The sequence below is a fragment of the Rattus norvegicus genome, chromosome 5 (genome assembly GCF_021556685.1).
Source record: "Rattus norvegicus strain SHRSP/BbbUtx chromosome 5, alternate assembly SHRSP_T2T, whole genome shotgun sequence".
Taxonomy (NCBI): domain Eukaryota; kingdom Metazoa; phylum Chordata; class Mammalia; order Rodentia; family Muridae; genus Rattus; species Rattus norvegicus.
This window is the reverse complement of record NC_141538.1, coordinates 81,375,303-81,391,857: the sequence shown is the minus strand read 5'-3', so window position 1 is coordinate 81,391,857 and position 16,555 is coordinate 81,375,303. Positions and strand designations below refer to the sequence as shown.

The window sequence follows — 16,555 nt, the reverse complement described above, 5'->3', positions numbered from 1 at the left end:
GAGAATATATACATATTGATTTATATAACTATATGATGTAAATAAAAGCTAATATTTACTTTTTGATCTTATGTATCATTTACTCATTCGAATTTGGCATTTATATAAAACATTTTAAAGCAGTATTGGTTTAGAAAGGTTGCTGTTGAAAAACATAAGTAGCAATCAGTAGCTTCATTATAACACAATTTAACTTTTTCAACCTTTACTAGGTCAGTACGGGCATTCCCATCAGATCTGCCTGCGTGGTTCCCCATTGGACAGCTTCAGGACAATGAATCCCTGTTCTTTTGAATCTATACCATCATTACCATATAGTCGATGTGTGAAATCTGGGACAATTCTAATGCCTTTGAAAGGTTGAGACTATAGGGAAACAGATGGGAACACATGTAGGGGACGGTCCTGTTCAAATACCCCGATATTTCCAGACACATGGAGTGGGTCCCCATCTACCACTTAGATACCATCAATAAATACAAAAGCCCCCAGGATAGTGTTTTTAGTGAGGCACAGGTTACACAGAAGTTAGACGTAATTATGTACTAAAGCATTGTAAAGGGGGACAGGAATCAGTCAAATATTAGGTCACATATATTTTGTGCCCTTCCCCTTTCCTTGACTTCTGATTACAAATACAATGAACTGAGAGGTCAAGGGCTAGAAAACATGAGTGACCAATCTGGAGAAAGCCTTAATTAAGGCTCCACGTGCCATCGCCGCGCTCAAACGACCAACAGAGGGCGCGCGTGGCCTGCAGACTAACGGTCACTTCCCAGTACAGTTTCACAAACCAATTGATCTAGGAGGGTCTTTTAACTCCTGCCCCAATTCATAGCGATAACAAGGCCCAAGCTTCATTTGCTGAAGGTGTGAGATTTGGGGAGCATCTCTCAGCGTAAGGAGTGAGTGAAAAGTTGCGAGATCCTCGATCCAAAACAATTTTCGGTTTGTGGCCATCTGACTTCTCTCCGATGCCCAGATGATGCAGACAGCCCCACCTCAGCCAGTCCTTCCTTTTCCAGGCTCCTGTGGGCCTTCAACAGTCGGGGCGATCCGTTGGGTCGGTCGTCGCCACTTCGGAGGAATCATCTCATAACTGGGTATTTAGATCACCTCTGTTGTCCAGCGCCAAACTCACTTTAGTCCAGCTGAGGGCCAGGCTCCGGTCGCGCATTTGGAAGTGGGATGGAGGAGGCTGCCTGCAGAGTCTTTTCTGTGGTGGCAGCAATACCAACGTCCTGGAGCCTGTGAGGCAGCCATCTTCCCTGACTCTGCCATTAGCAAAACCTCCCCTCAGTCCTCCTCAGGGTTGAGAGTCAAGGCAGCAGCAGAGGGCCAGAAGTCAGCAGCTGTGCTCAGGGAGGAGAAAGGCCCAGTCATCCTGATCAAAGGAAAAAGGGTTTGGAAAAGAGGGGTCTGGGACTTGGGAGGAAACCTAGCTTTTACTTCATAGTGAGTTTACAGAGGGAGACGAGACCTTGGCTTCCCTGGAAATGTTCAAATTTTGCTCACGGCGAAATAGTTAGCTTTTATTGACTTTTATTTTCAAAACAATCCCTTGCCGCGTTTTGGTAAAGGGTGATGTCAAGTAATTTTTAAGACACTCCTAACACCCCTTGTGTTTGAACTTGGCCCGGAAACAGTTTTGAGAAGGTGGCAGGGATCCAGCTTGCTGAAACCAGGTCTGAAAACGGTCCACAACCGATTTATTTTTCTTTTAATTTTTGTGAATAGCACTTGCTCACCAGTGCCTTCACAGGCAAGGCAAGGCTGGACACAGGGTCATGGACTACAGCTACTCGAAGGCTGAGGCAGAAGCATTGCGGATCTTAGGTTAGCCCAGGCTCCACAGTGAAAAGAGGCTTGAATCAGTAAGGCTCTGGGGCTAAGTGCCATAGAGTGACTCAGACCCCTTGGCTCTCCATGCAGAAGTGTTGCATGAAATTATATATATATATATATATATATATATATATATATATATGTATATATATACACATATATACATATATATATATATGATAATTTCTAGTATCCAAGTTTCCCCGCCACGAGGGTCTCTGTGCAGCAGCCACCAAAGCAGCAGTTCTGTGGCTGAGAGGCTCCTAATGCTGACATTCCCAGCCATCTGCCACCTGTGGTTAGCTGTCAGAACTCCCCACAACCTGTAAAATCAAAACTCTAGAGGCTGGTAATCTAACAGTCAGACTTCTATTAGTAAACTCTCAACCCGCAACGCCTGCTCAAGGAAATCCAAACTCAATTGATATAAACACAAGCTGCACACCTAGATGGGACAGACGCGCCTACTTACGATTTAACCTTCCATCTAAGAAATCCCCAATAGGACTGTGTGGTTCTGGCTCCTCTTCCTCTCCTATAGGCTCCATCTTGTGTCCCTGTCTCTCTGTCCTCATCTCTGAAGCTCTCAGCCTGACCTTGTGCCTGCCTTCACTGCACACAGACAACAACCACACAGGAGCTCTATCCAAGGGGTTGCTGCAAATCCTAACAGGGCAATGCTGAGGAGCCACGCCCTGTCTGATTCTCTGCCCTGATTCCTGGAGGAGAAAGGCAGGGTGGGGCAGAGCATGGCTGCCAGGGTGCTTGCCTGCCTGTCACACACAAAGACGCCCTGGCTGAGATGCCCAGAGCCACTTTAAAGCAGATGTGGTGGGCCACAGCTGTAATCTGAGCATTCAGGAGATGCAGGTGTGAGGATGTGGAGGGCCATGTCATCCTTGGCAAGCTGGACTTACAAGGCCAGCCTCCGCTGAATGAGACCCTGCCCAAAGACAAAAGCGGAAACCCAGGCAGACGGGGATGAGGAGTGCTTCCATTTCTGTCAAAAGAGACACCTTCCCCGGGGAAAGGACTGTGACAGCTGATGTCCAATACCAGGCACCATGCTGGGGAGCCAGGCTCTCGGGGGAGGGGGGAGCAATGGCAGAAGGTGGCCCTGGCAGGGAATGGGCAAGGAAAAGCTGGGAGGCAGTGTAGAGTCAGGTCAAGCACATGTGTGCACAGGACGCCGAACCCTCAGTGAAGGAGGCCCACTGAGAAGAGTATGAGGCAGACAGGTTAAATGAACCCAGCAAGAGACATCCCAAGAGTGATCACACTGACCTGTCTGTCTTTCTGTCTGTCTGGTATGTATCTGTCTTCCCAGGGCCTGCCTGTGTTTTGTGAGCTCTGTCCACAGAGAGTGCTGCCATGCTTCTGCCAAGCAGGAGAAGCGTCCGGGGGTCTCCGGAACCCTTAAGGAAAGCCGTCTGCACAGAAGATAAGCATTTTCTGTGAGTCGTGAGTACTGGAGGTGAGGAAGCCCTGAGCCACACACACGCCAAAAGAGAGGTGCCCTGGTGCAGGCACCATCTTCATGCCCGACGAGAAGAGACACGCCCACCAGAGCCAAGAGAGAGAGCCATTACACTCTGTCCTTGAAGGGACAGCCAGGTGACAGCTCCCTAAACCACACCCACCCTCTGCCTCCTTCACTCAAGGTGCTTTGTCTGACTGAAGCTGTGTGCGCAGTGAAGGCCGGCCGATGCTTTAGGTCCGCAGGAATGTGATGGTCCAGCTACCGTGGATAACCTACCGAAGGTGCTTCCCTTGGCCATGGCCTCAGCGGGAAGGCCTCACACCACATAAACTGCTATACTGTAGGTATGCCAGACCCTTGGCACCCAGTGTGTTCCCGGACCTGTGCCCTTCAGCCCAGGACCCTGTGCTCGCTGGCTACTTGTTCACATGACACTGGAAACCTGTGCCCTTTCAAGATGCCCCCTCTGTTGCTGTGAGTCGGTGGGGGCACGGGTCCCCCTCAGAGGTCTAGTACTGTATCTACCCGGGAAGGGAGTCTCCACAGCCGTGTCTAGAAGGGTACCTGCATACCACGTGTGACTGTGTTGAGAGTCCTTGCTCACGGCTATGATGTCATTACTCCTCCTCCTCCTCCTCCCTCTCCTCGTCCTCCTCCTGGTTCGTGGTTGACATCCTTGCTGTCTTCCCATGACCACGACTTAGCCCTCCTGTTGGAAAGGCAAGAAGAGCAAAGGCTCCCTGGCGGCCCTGTCTTTTGTTGTTGTTCTCATCAGTGCCTGGCTGGCTGACTTTACCTGAGATCTACTTCTGTGGTCCTCTCACCCCTGCCCCGGAGAGGCCCTATGTTCTCTGGGGTCTGGAGAGGGTTTGCTTGCCTGTGCTGATGAGTCAGAGCCAGGCCTCCCTGTGGCCTTCCCACCATACACCACAGAGCCAGAATCCTCCTCTCTCCTGTCCTGGTGGACACCAGGCACAGGGAGAGCTGAGGCCTGAAGGATACTGTGGAGTCAGTTGTGCCCTAGGCAGGATGGCCAAAGGCTACTGGACAGTGGGGATCGGGGCCTGCCACCAATGGCCCTTTTGGCCCTGCCTCAGTGGGGGTGCTATTTAAGTTTAGGTTCAAAATGTCACCTCATGCTCAAAAGCTCCTCCCATTGCAGGGCTTAAGGAGCTGTGTGTCTTCCCCCACCTGGAAGGTATGGGAAGTTCCTAAGAGAGCAGCCCGCCCTGGTGGCTCCTGTGCCTGACTCACCCGCTCACTGCTTTCTGGGACCCGATGTTCTGAGGAAGCAGGTGTCTTCTGCTTTGTCTAGGTCGTAGTCTCTGGTCTTTGGTTCATTGTCCTGTGATACAATTTCCATGGGCCGTTTAGTAATTATTTTGCTCTTCTTTGAGATAGCACGAAACGTGGAAGCATATTAATAATTGGACCTCTGAGCAGGTGCAATGAAAGATCCTAGAAATGGGTGTGTGTGGAAGGCCGGGAAGCCTCAGTCCCCATCCCCGTCGGGTGGCAGTGGGCAGGCCAGGTCCCTGGGAAGCTGTGGTGGAGGCCTTGCAGGCTGTGACCTGCCGCAGGTTCTGGAGCAGCTGAGCCCGGGTCTCCCGGCAGACGGGGGCCTGTAGCCGGCTCGAGGACGGTAAATGACCAGGGGAACTGGCCTGTCCAGGTCCACTGAAGGTCCTCCAAAGCCTTGCCGGGGTGAGGGTCGCTGTGATGTGGCATGCTGCTGCCACACAGCCTGCCTTCAGAGGCACCAGGGAGCAAGACGCTGTCGGGATGGTAAAGGAGGGCATCTCTGCAGGCAAACAGGGACTCCAACTGCTGACCTCAGGTTCTGACTCCCTTAGCCTTGCTGGCAGGGACACATCTGACTGCCCACTCTGTGGGCAGCCACAGAAACATCTGGCTGGGCTCCTTTTGTCCCCGCCTCTCCCCCACCCCACCCCACCCCCCACACACACCCACTTCCCACAGGAGTGTGAAGAGCTTGACACACCTCTGTCTATTCGGTTTCTAATCCAATGCCCTTCCTGGTTTCCTTTGATGGAGGCATAGGTAAACCTGGGCTGTTTTCCCAGTCAACTTTGATGGCTAACGTGGGCAAGGAGACTCAGCACAGACAAGAGAACCTGGCGGCAGGGATGGCGGTGCCTCCCACACATTGCCTTTGCCCCGATTGCCTTGGCATCTTGGCATTTATGACCTTGGTATGACCTTCATCTTGCTGGTGACAGCACTGGTCCTTGGGGACTCCTGGACTTTCAGAAAGTGACTTCATCCCCTCACTGAGGGCTGGGGATTGGTGTGGGTGTGGTGGAGTAGCAGACATACCCATCCCATCCTGTGTGCTCAGGGGAACTTGGTTTATGGTCCCTGCCTGGGCCTTGTGTCTATCCTTGGGCAGCTGTGTTCCTTGCATTGGCCACAGCAAAGCCCTGTCTGTGGTTCTCAGAAGTTGTGATGTGCTCAGTGACCGGCTGGCACTCCTGAGTCACATCGCTCCTCCATAGACAGAGCTCTGGTCCAGGGTCACCACCGTGCACTGTGTGGCCTGGACCTCCTGCCACCCTTCCTCATTGTCAGTGGTGAAGCTGCTGGAGGAAAGGCCACACTGGGTTCACCCCCAGGGGTCCTCTGCTCTGCCTTGGCAGGGTGCCTCATTCCCTCCTGGTCTCTATGAAGTCCCCTGTGGTCCTCTCTGGGGTTGCTGATCGATTCTTCTTTTTTTTCACTCTTCTCCCACCTTGAGGGACTCGGGAGAGTCCCTGAGCACCGTGGAGCATGCAAGCCCTTGCATGGCCGATTGTCCCCTTGACTCTCTGTCCCCTACGATAGGTAAGGACTCCTGCCCTGTTGTATCCTCAGAGTGGGTGCTGCCTGGTGAGATTGTGTGTCCTGATGACTGTTCAACACAAAGATGAGTCCCTAATAAATGCACAGTTGTTGATTGAAAATAACTCTGGACGTGGGAAGTCCAAGGCCAAGGTCCCGACAGACGGATCGCCTGGTGCAAGCCCAAAGCTCATGAACAGCACCTTAGAGCTGAGGTCCACAGGCAGAGGCTTAAGAGAGCTCCCCTGGGCCCAGGTTCTTGAGGGCACTAGTCATGTTCATGGAGGAGTGTGTGTAAACGTGTTATCAGTATGTGTTTGTGAGTGTGTACACACACAGCCCTGTTCCTTCTCTCACGGTGGAAATTAGGTTGTAACATATGAATTTGGAGGGACACCAACTGTCCGTTCCCGGCATGTCCTAAAGAATGTGGAATATACAGGATGAAGAGGCTCCAGGTTGTGTCTGTGGCCTCTGGACGTTACGGGAACTGTCCCTCCCTGACCGGTGGGGTCCGGGCTTATGTGGATGGGTGACCCAGGACCTCGGGGGCTGGGCAAGGTGCTGTGGAGCAGCAGGGCAGCACTGAGAGCCACTTCCCTTGACTGAGTGGACAAGGGGCAGCCTCCCTTTCTGCCTCCTACAGCACACAGCTGCCAGCCCTGTCCCACCCCTCAGACCTTAGCTCTGCCCATAACTGCTGCTCCAGTGACTTTCCAAAGATGCTGTCATTCCCTCTAGATGAGAGCAGATCAGAGTCACTCTCCTAACTGTCCTGGGCCCACACATGTCCTGATCCTTCTCCCTTCTCACTTCCAGGTGGCTGTCATTGTCTTTTCCTATGGGTTCTTGCCTTGTGCCAGGCTTCTCCTGGATCTGGAGGTGGTCAGGGCCAGACAGGAAGAAGGAAAGGCGAGATTGGTCAGCTCTTTAGACAGTGTTGAAAATGTGCCTCCTGGAGACAGCTCTGGACAGCTCTTCACAGGAGGTCAGGCCATGCCTCGGGGCTGAGGCAGGAGCATGGCCTTCACCACCAGGCTTTGCCTCCCGAGGCCTCTGCACATATGAGTCTGGGCTGTGTGGTGCCCTGCTTGCCCCTCTATCCTTCTACCTCACCACATCTCTTTCTCTGAGGACATTTGCTTGGTTTCTCTGAGTTCCAACAGTCCTTCAGACAGTTGGGGGAGGAAAGAAGAGGAGAGACTGTGTCCCTGTCTCCCTTGGCCTTTGCCTTGGCTCCTCTTGCTGTCTGGTTCTTGTTGTCAACCTGCTTGGCCAACTGGAGGCTACTGAATTCTGTCACATGTCAGGCCACAGATGCCCTCTGCCCACCAAATAAAAAAAGGAAGTGCTGGGGAGATGGCTCAGTGGTTAACGCTGCTTGCTCCCTTCTCAGGGCCAGATCTCAGGCCCCCCAACCCCCTGTGATATGCCCAGCATTCCTGCCAACTTCCAACTCCTGGAATCCCAAGTGTGGAGGGGTGGAGACAGGAGGATATCTGGGACTTGCCTGCTTTTAGCCTAGTAGAGATGTGAACCCAGGGCTCAGGAAGAAACCCTGCTTTAAGGGACAATGCAGAGTGACTGAGGAGGATGGCTAGTTGCCGTCTTCAGGATCTGTGAGGGACCGGGTGAGCCCAGGGTACAGAAAAGAGGTCTAACAGGGGAGAGGAGCACAGCCCATGGCTCAGTAACCCCACAGGGAGACCTTCACCACCGCCCTCATATGACTTTGTGTTCTTGAGTGAGCAAGAAAAGCATGCGTTCGTCTCCCTGGACGCTCAGTCACAGCTGAGAACTCCTAAATTGACAGATAGTGGCCTGTGATTTGAAAGTCACTCTGTGCTGCTCCCTTTGCCCAGGATAGCTTCACCATCCCTCCACGGGACCACCAAGTCCTCATGCCCATTCTGAGGTGTGAAGGTTCCTACACACGCATGTACTCTCCAGCATCCTCACAGTTAAAGCTCTCTGTGCTCCCTGTATGCTAAGTGCTCACTGACCTCCTGTCCCCTGGGATAGTCCTCCCTGGAGTCCACCTGACCCCGGGTACCCTAGTATCTATCCAGAGTTTTTCATCTTCCTAAAGTGCTAGTTTAAATTACATGTTTGCAAAAGTGAGCACACTGTCACACATTCACAATGTCTTAGAACTGGCAGGGCTGTCGTCCCACACTTGCACAGTGAGGTTGCTATGTTCTCGTCATGACCTTGTCCTCCACAGACTTAGAAGTCCTTAGAGCCTCCTGTAGTCATTGGTACTGCTTTCTGTGGTGTACCTGTGTCCTGAGGCTCCCTCCAACCTTGTGGGCAGGACTGTGTAGCCTGTCCCATTGTTCCCTCCTCTGGTGCATTTGAGAGTGGAGGTCTTTTGCTTGGCCTTCTAGCTCTTTCTTGTCTCTTGAGTTTTCTCCTGGTATGACTCTCTGAACTTTTACAAGAGTCCTCAGCATTCAATGCCAGAGTCAGTCTGAACCCAAGTTAGAGTCAGGGATTGTTTTCTCATTCATTTGACAGAGGGTAGGACGAAGGTGAATCCAGGTAGTGTTCTTGAAGTATGTCTTTCCTGGGCTTAGGTGCCCTTGTGACTGTGTGTGGAAGGGGTTGTACTAAACAGTCCAACCTTGCCTGTCCCAGCTCTCTGTTGTATATTGAGATGTTCTGGAACCTTGATGCTTTCTCCCACTTATAAATTTCAGATTCATGTGTCCACATATCTGCAATGTGTTTTCTAATGTGTCGTACACATATGTCTTCCAGTTGGAAAATGAATGTGTATTAAAAATATACAGTCCTAACTGGCTTTCGGGAAGTACACTTATGTTCCTGGCAGGCAGCAGCCTGTGGAGCAGGAAGATTGTTGAGTTTCCTACACCATGGGCTGCTCCATGAGTCTTTTTAATGTTTGTTTTTATTTTAACAAAGCTAAAAGGTACATATGTGTGTTCTATGAGAATGATTATTCTCAAAGGAATTGTCACAGGCATCTTTATTATTTAAAATTACATTTATCAAGGAAAATAACTTTTCATCGTCCAATATCATGAGTAAAGTATGAGATGAGGACAATCATGATGTCATCAGCAGGAAACACAGAATGGTTTGTAAGTGTCCTCTAAGTTTCACTTTATTTTCAGCACTGGCCAAGAAGATATTCTCAGGGAGTAAACAATGTGATAGAGCCTGGAGAGATGGCCTGTACCATAGCCTAAAAACAGGTTCTCTTGGGGAGGACCTACATTCCATTTCTAATACCCACATTGTACATGACAACCAATGAATTCCAGTTTTAAGGGAACTGACCATTTTGAGTATCAAGTGCACATCATACGTGTAGGTAAAACATACACACAAAATACATATTTTCAAAACATTTTATGTACATGAGTATTCCATGTGCCTACCAGAAGGAGGCATCAGATTTCATTATAGATGGTTGTGAGCCACCATGTGGTTTCAGGGAATTGAACTCAGGACCTCTGGAAGAGCAGTTAGTGCTCTTAACCGCTGAGCCATCTCTCCAGTCCCTAGAATACATTAAAAAAATACGTTTATGCAAGAGAGAGCCTTAGAGTTATATATATAAAAAACCTTTTTTGAGACAGAGTCTTAGATTCACTTTTAAATAAGGGAACTAATATTTTCTTTTTTAAAGACAAGTTAATGTTGTGCATGTGTGTGCATTGAGTGTCAGTCACAGAAGTGGGTGTCAGATCTTGTAGATTTAAAGCTGGGTGTAAGTCACCTAATGCAGGTGTTGGAAACCAAACTGAAGTTGTCTATAGGTGTGGTTTCATATCTGCTGACCTTGTCTCCAGCTCACTCCACCATGCCCAAACTCTCTCAGTCTGATGGCAGCAGAGCATTCCAGGCAGGCAAAACCAACAGTTCAGGACTGTGATGGAGCAATGTATTTCAGGGAAAGCCAAATGTGAAACAAAGTTGGATTTATTTAAAATGTAAAAAGCACCTCAGTAAATGGAGTAAACCAGACCACTCAGGACAAGTGTGGGCAGAGTCACAGGTGTCTTTTAACAAAGGATAAGAGATTCTGATTGCTTTCGTTACATTGTTCAAGTTGCAAACAAAAGAAAACAAAAATCCCTTCCCTTTTGTCCAACACTGTTAAAGTATATACAATATGTACCAAAGCTTTTATAGCTTTTCTCAGTTAACAGAGCAATGAAGGTCATTATCAAGGTCTAGGTGGGGAAGTGAGGGAATATAAGGTTATATATCATTATAGACTTACGTAAGCACAGGGTAATTACTATCTGCTATTTATTAGGTGATTACTATTTATTTGTTTATTTTGGTGTGAAGAGACACCATGACCAAGACAATTATTAAAAAGGACAAGGGGTTGGGGATTTAGCTCAGTGGTAGAGCGCTTGCCTAGCAAGTGCAAGGCCCTGGGTTCAGTCCCTAGCTCCGAAAAAAAAAAAAAAAAGAAAAAGAAAAAAAAAAAAAGGACAAGATTTAATTGGATCTGGCTTCCAGTTTCAAAGGTTCAGTTCATTAGCTTCGTGGGAAGCATTGCAGCATCCAGGCATACATAGTTCTGGAGAAGGAGCTGAGAGTTCTACATCTTGATTGACAGGTAGCAAAGAGGAGACTGTCTCAATACTAGGTGTAGCCTGAGCATAAATGAGATCTGAAAGTCCACCTCCACAGTAAGGGGCTTACTCCAACAAGGCCACACCTACTCCCAAACTACGCTACACCTCCTAACAGTGCCACTCCCTATGGGGCAAGTATTTAAACACCTGAGTCTATGGGGCTCATTCCTATTCAAACCACCATACCATCCTTGATATCAGTGATTGAGGCACTGCTGGGAATCTCATCTGACACCAAGTGAGTAATTTATTCTAGTCTTCGTTGAGATACCCTTCAGAGAATACATGTCTCTGTTAACTATTTGGTCCTTACCAGTTATATCTGGTGTCTGAAGTCTCCTGCCTTCTGAGCATTAAAAACAGATGAGGTCCAAAGAGCAGAGTTACCCCCCTCTCTCAACCCTTTCCAAGCTGTACGTGTCACTTCCTATCTTGGACTGTTAGATTCAAACTTAAGGACAAAGGCTGCCTTAGGCAAACACCAGGTGGAATTTAGGAAAACACCCAGTTCCAGGAAATGAGCTAACCATTCTTAGCAGGGGTCCTTCACCACCTGCTCTGCATGCCAAAGGTATTTCCCCAAGGGCTTCCAATGAATTCAAAGGACAATAGGCGGCCACCAATGAATTAAAAAAGTAATAGGCCCCACCAAAGAGAAATAACCAACTCATGCTGTAACCTAAAGCCTACACCTGAAACAGTATAAAGGGCGTGGGCCTTTGTTCTTCAGGGTCGCCTCTGTCCCGAGTACAGGGTCACCCCAGTGTACTGGATTATTAAACCTCTTGCTTATTGCATCGATCTCCATCTCCGTGTTTTCATGAGTGGGACCTCCTGAACATAGGGCTGATCAGGTTCTACAGGACCACTCCCCATCTTGGTAGAAATTGAAAAGCTAAATATTTGGACTCCCCATGGATCTTCATCTTCTGTGTGCCACTGGGACCTGGAAAGAAGAGAATATTCTTGACAGGTGATGCTTGCCAAGGTAACTATTTTGTTTTCCTGCTTTATAGCGGCATGGGTGAACTTTTTTTTTTTTTTTTTTTTTTTTTTTTGTGGCTAGGAGCCATTGTATGTAGTGACGCTTTCTTACCAATTTTAAGACAAAATGTGAAGGACATTAAAGAAAAATAGTCCATTTATTTTCTGGTGGGTGCTTCATACACACTGTTGACTGGAGTCAGCACTGCTACCAAGGCAACTGGTAAAGCACACCATTGCTTAGACCTGTGGTGTTAGAGTGAATGATGTCAGACTAATCATCATGGTGAATACTTGGGCAACAGACAAGTTTGGGGCCATGGTGGGTGCACTGGGCAGTGGTCTGTTTCTCTGGGGTGCAGACTGTCAGCCTATCAGGGCAGGGCAGCCCTGAAACACACGGGGTTCCTCCAAATGAGAAGCTACCATTTGCAGGTGGCCATGGTATAACTGCACAAGGGCAGAGCACAGGCCCTCGGCATTCACTCACGGTTTTCATGCATGGTATCCTGAGCCTTCAGTGGTACATCCTTACAGGGCAAGTTTGAGGTGATGTGTGTTGTGGTTCAGGAATCACCACACAAACCATATGAATATCGATTTCCACTAAGGAACAGTTTACTGAGTGCACACCCCAAAACTGAACATTCAGGACCACAAAAAGGACTCAGGAACCTGATTGTGTACTCATCTGTCCTGAAAGCAGGCCTTTTATAGGAAAAACCAGGTTCAGAAGTTTAAAAGGCAAGTAGGAGATCACAACATTTTGGCTAACTGGACAAAGTGTCAGCTAACCCCTAAGCTGACTGGCCCTGAGTGAGGTAAGGGGAGGTGTGCAGGCAGTGAACAGGGAGCTTCAGCGCATCGACTGTAAGACTGTAATTCAGCCATAACTTTTGGCTTATTAGTAACATTCTTTAGTGTCAGTTATCGATGATTACTTCTGGGAAGTGGACTCTGAGAAGCTGAACTTAATTTCGCCTTATGAGCAAAATGGAGACTGAGTACAAAATGGCTTTCATGTTAAAAGGAGCAAGCCTCAACAGCATGAAGTTTGTATTGTGAAAAATTGTAAAGAATTCACACTCCTTAATGTAAACCAATATTCGAAGTCACACCCAATTCTAAAACTTCAGGAAACCTTTTCCCCTCAGGGCCACTCACTGTGCTTTAGATAAAAGGGTTCAGTTCCAAAGAATGAGATCCAAATCATGGCAGTAATAGTTTGTACTGATGAGTTATAAGGGTGTTCTACCCACTCAATCACATCTAATTTCCACAAATTTTAGGAACAAATTAGAAACTAAAGATGAGGTATATGATAATTATTTTACAATTATGTGATTTCATAGAATTAAAAAAATGCCAATGTAAAAGATTGTACCCACCTGTTTTGGGTGGTGTTTTGTTGTCAACAGCTGGGGAGAGGAAGCCTTGGAGAGGAACTTCCAATTCAGCAACATGGCTGTTCTGGCAAGGGATTACATCCAAAGACCTTCTAGGTCTATACGATTCAGCCAAGATGCAGATATACCCCGGACTATAGTAGGCTCTGACTGGCTTACAATCTTGCCCTGAGTACACAGCTTTAATCCCTAAGTTTAGTTCGTAGAAGCAAGCAGGCATGTTTGAAAGTGACATCTAATTGAGGGACATACAAAGTGATGAATCAGAGAAAGATTTGACAGAAATGAGTCAGGAATAGGATAAACCCAACTCAGGAGAACAGACAGGAAAGGGAGGCTACTTAGGAGCAGTGCAGGGAGAGTCGGCTCAGTTGAGTCGAGTTGAAGTCAGTTTGTCAGTTGGGAGTCAGTATAGTGAGTGCAGACAGTGGAATTGAGTTCATTTGTGAGTTCATGCAGGTCAGTGCTGGGGTCCAGGAACACTGAACACAGGCACACTGACCGCTCAGACACCTATTTCAGATAAGATGAAAGTTTATTAAATGCTTAATTCAGGCTGATCAAGGTCACAGGACTTGGGAGCCAGATTTGCTTATGACACTGATTTGCTCTTAGGGTAGGCTTTTTTTTTTTTTTTTAAGAGGAAAAACACATTCAGAAAACAAGTGGGGAACAGTATTACATTTTGGCTAACTAGACAGCATATTACCAGCTGACCTTTAAGCTCATGAGTCCTAAGTGAGGTGGTGGTTAGGGCTTTTCCCACAGTTTGAGATAACAGAGAATGAACAATAGATTAGGGCCATATCTCAGAATTCGGGGCTGAAGCCAAGACCCAGGACATCTTTCTCGGTCAGCTTATTTAAAGGCAGAAACCACAGTGAGCTCATATGCAGGTGCGGGAAGTACTGCCCAGTGGTCAGCTCTGACTCAAGCCATTTTAGACATAACAGTTCATAGTGACCTTTAATTTGATGGGTCCTACATAAAGCTTTGTGGAATGTCTTAAGATTAGCAAACCTCATGCAGAACATAACAGGATATGTGATCGGTGTGACCTTGCTCTGAGTCGTCATTTTTCTGTATCAATGACTGGAAGGCAGATTGCAGCAACAATAGGAAATAGCTGGCGGGCATGGGTCGAAATGGCTGCACCTATAACAGGGTGACAGCTTCAATCATAACCACAGTGTTGTGAACTTTTGGAACCCTTCAGTGGCAGCTGTGGATAATTACTTCTGGGAAGTAGAGTCTGAGAACCTGAACTTAATTTCACCTTCTGAGCAGAATGGAGACCGAATATAAAATGGCTATAGCTATCCTGAAAGGAGCAGGCCTTAACAGTCAGCAGGGGCAGTTGAAGTCAGAATAAGAAGGAGCCATAAGAGTAGAACAAAGGGCCAGAGTAGAGCAATTCAGTTAGAAGCCAGATTGAATCAGTCAGCTTGGAAAGGAGTTTGAGCCAGAACAGCTGAGTTGAACCAGCCAGCCAGAGTCCAGAAAGAACTAGGAGGGATGAGCTTATTCAGCAGTGAGCCTCCTTGATGACAATTACATCAGATGAATAAAAGATACTCTACAAAGCCTTTGCTGAAGATCAGCCCATGGGCAAGTCTATAGTGGGCATTTTCTTGATTGATGATTAATGTTCTCCTAGCCCACTATGGACAATACCATTCCTGGGCAGTAGGAGGTCCTAGAGTGTAACACAAAGGTAAAGAGGGGTAAGCGAGTAAGGAGCACTCCTCCATAGTCTCTGCTTCAGTTTCTGCTCCCAGGTGCCTGCCCTGTTTGAACTCCTTCCTTGGCTTCCCACAGTGATGGCCTTGATCAGGATATATAAGACCAAGCGTCTTTCCTCCCAAGTTGCTTTTGGTCATTGTTTATCACAGCAGTAGAAACCCAAATGAGGACAACTTCTGTTATGTCAGACACACAAACTAGTCATCTGACAGGAAGGACTCCCACCCATTGAGAAGATAACTTCATAAGATCCAGCTGTAAGGCATTTAAAAAAGTATTTTATGTATACGAGTACACTGTCACTGTCTTCAGACACACCAGAAGAGGGTATCAGATCTCATTACAGATGGTTGTGAACCACCATGTGGTTGCTGGGAATTGAACTCAGGACCTCTGGAAGAGCAGTCAGTGCTCTTAACCACTGAGCCATCTCTCCAACCCAGTATTTTTTTTTTTTAAATTAGTGATTGATATGGGAGGGCCTAGCCCATTGTGGGTGGTTCCATCCCTGGGCTCGTGGTCCTGGTGCTACAAGAAAGCAGGCTGAGCAAGCCATGGTAAGCACGTCTGTTGGTATTCTAAGCCATACTGGATGATTGAAGAGAGAGATACTCGTGGATGTAATAAGACTTTTCCAGTAGTAGGGAGGGACAAACCTCTGTGGACTGAACCCTGAACAGCTTTGCAGAAATCGTTTTTTAATTTGTTGTTAGATAAAATTATTTTTAGAGGAAAACAGGGTCCTCACACCAAAAACCCAGATCTAATACATGTATTTTTTGAAGAAACACCTCACCCTTGCCATTTCAGTCCTTATTGTGCACTGTTGGCAGAACCCAACAATACAAGTTGTTTGCGGTTTGCCAGCAACATCTTGTGACTAAAGCCACTCAAAGGCTGTGAAGCTCCTTCAGAAAAACAACTCTAAAAATCACAGAAAACAATCACTACTTTCCACAATGATATTTTCAAGGTCTAAGTATTTCCAGAAAACAACTACCAAATTCTGATGTTTACCCTGGACACAATGACTCTTCTAATTTTCCCACTCCACATGGCAGTAAACAACACCCCTCCACTGCCTCTGCATCAGCTCCTGCCTCCAGGTTTCTGCCCTACTTGAGTTCCTGTCTAGATGTGTCAGAAGCCATCTAAGAAAGTCTGAGGCTATCAGGTGAACTTCCTGGAGATGGCCTACCATCTTTGCATGGTCTGTGATAGGTGAGCTCTGAGAGGCAAGGCCCAAAGAGACTTTGACCCAGGATTTCTTCTTGCAGCTGATATGCCTTTCCTATCACTACTGCATATCTGAAGGATTCCTGAGCATTAGCCCACCCTATTGAGCAAACTTCCTGCAGATCATTATAAAGATGAACTTTTATGAATTAATGCTGTTTAGATGAATTAGTGATTTCATAGAATTTCAGATTTAATTTAAATAATTTTAGGAAGAAAATTTTTAAATGGTTGTAGTTGTTTTGCTAGAAAGATGTAATGAAATTAGTATAAAAATAGAATTGCTTACTCCTGATAAATAGTAAGTAAAGACTGCATAATGAGAAATACGAGGAGCTTAATTACTCTAAAATGAGACAAATTTGTGTTCAAGGAAAAACATTCAGGTCCAAGGATGAAGCCAC

At 47.4% G+C, this 16,555-nt stretch overlaps 1 long non-coding RNA gene across 4 annotated transcripts; it reads left to right on the top strand.

The window, feature by feature from the left end:
- Positions 1-749: 749 nt before the first annotated feature.
- On the top strand, positions 750-8,961 carry LOC108350981 (uncharacterized). Of its 4 annotated transcripts, none has more exons than XR_015620248.1 (4): positions 750-1,103; positions 3,173-3,319; positions 3,507-3,669; positions 6,983-8,961. It is a non-coding gene; the product is annotated as an uncharacterized LOC108350981 (long non-coding RNA). The 4 variants fall into 4 exon arrangements; XR_015620249.1 differs by having other exon boundaries at positions 787-1,103; positions 3,173-3,299; positions 6,983-7,521; XR_015620247.1 differs by having other exon boundaries at positions 798-1,103; positions 3,173-3,299; positions 3,507-6,166.
- Positions 8,962-16,555: the final 7,594 nt, after the last annotated feature.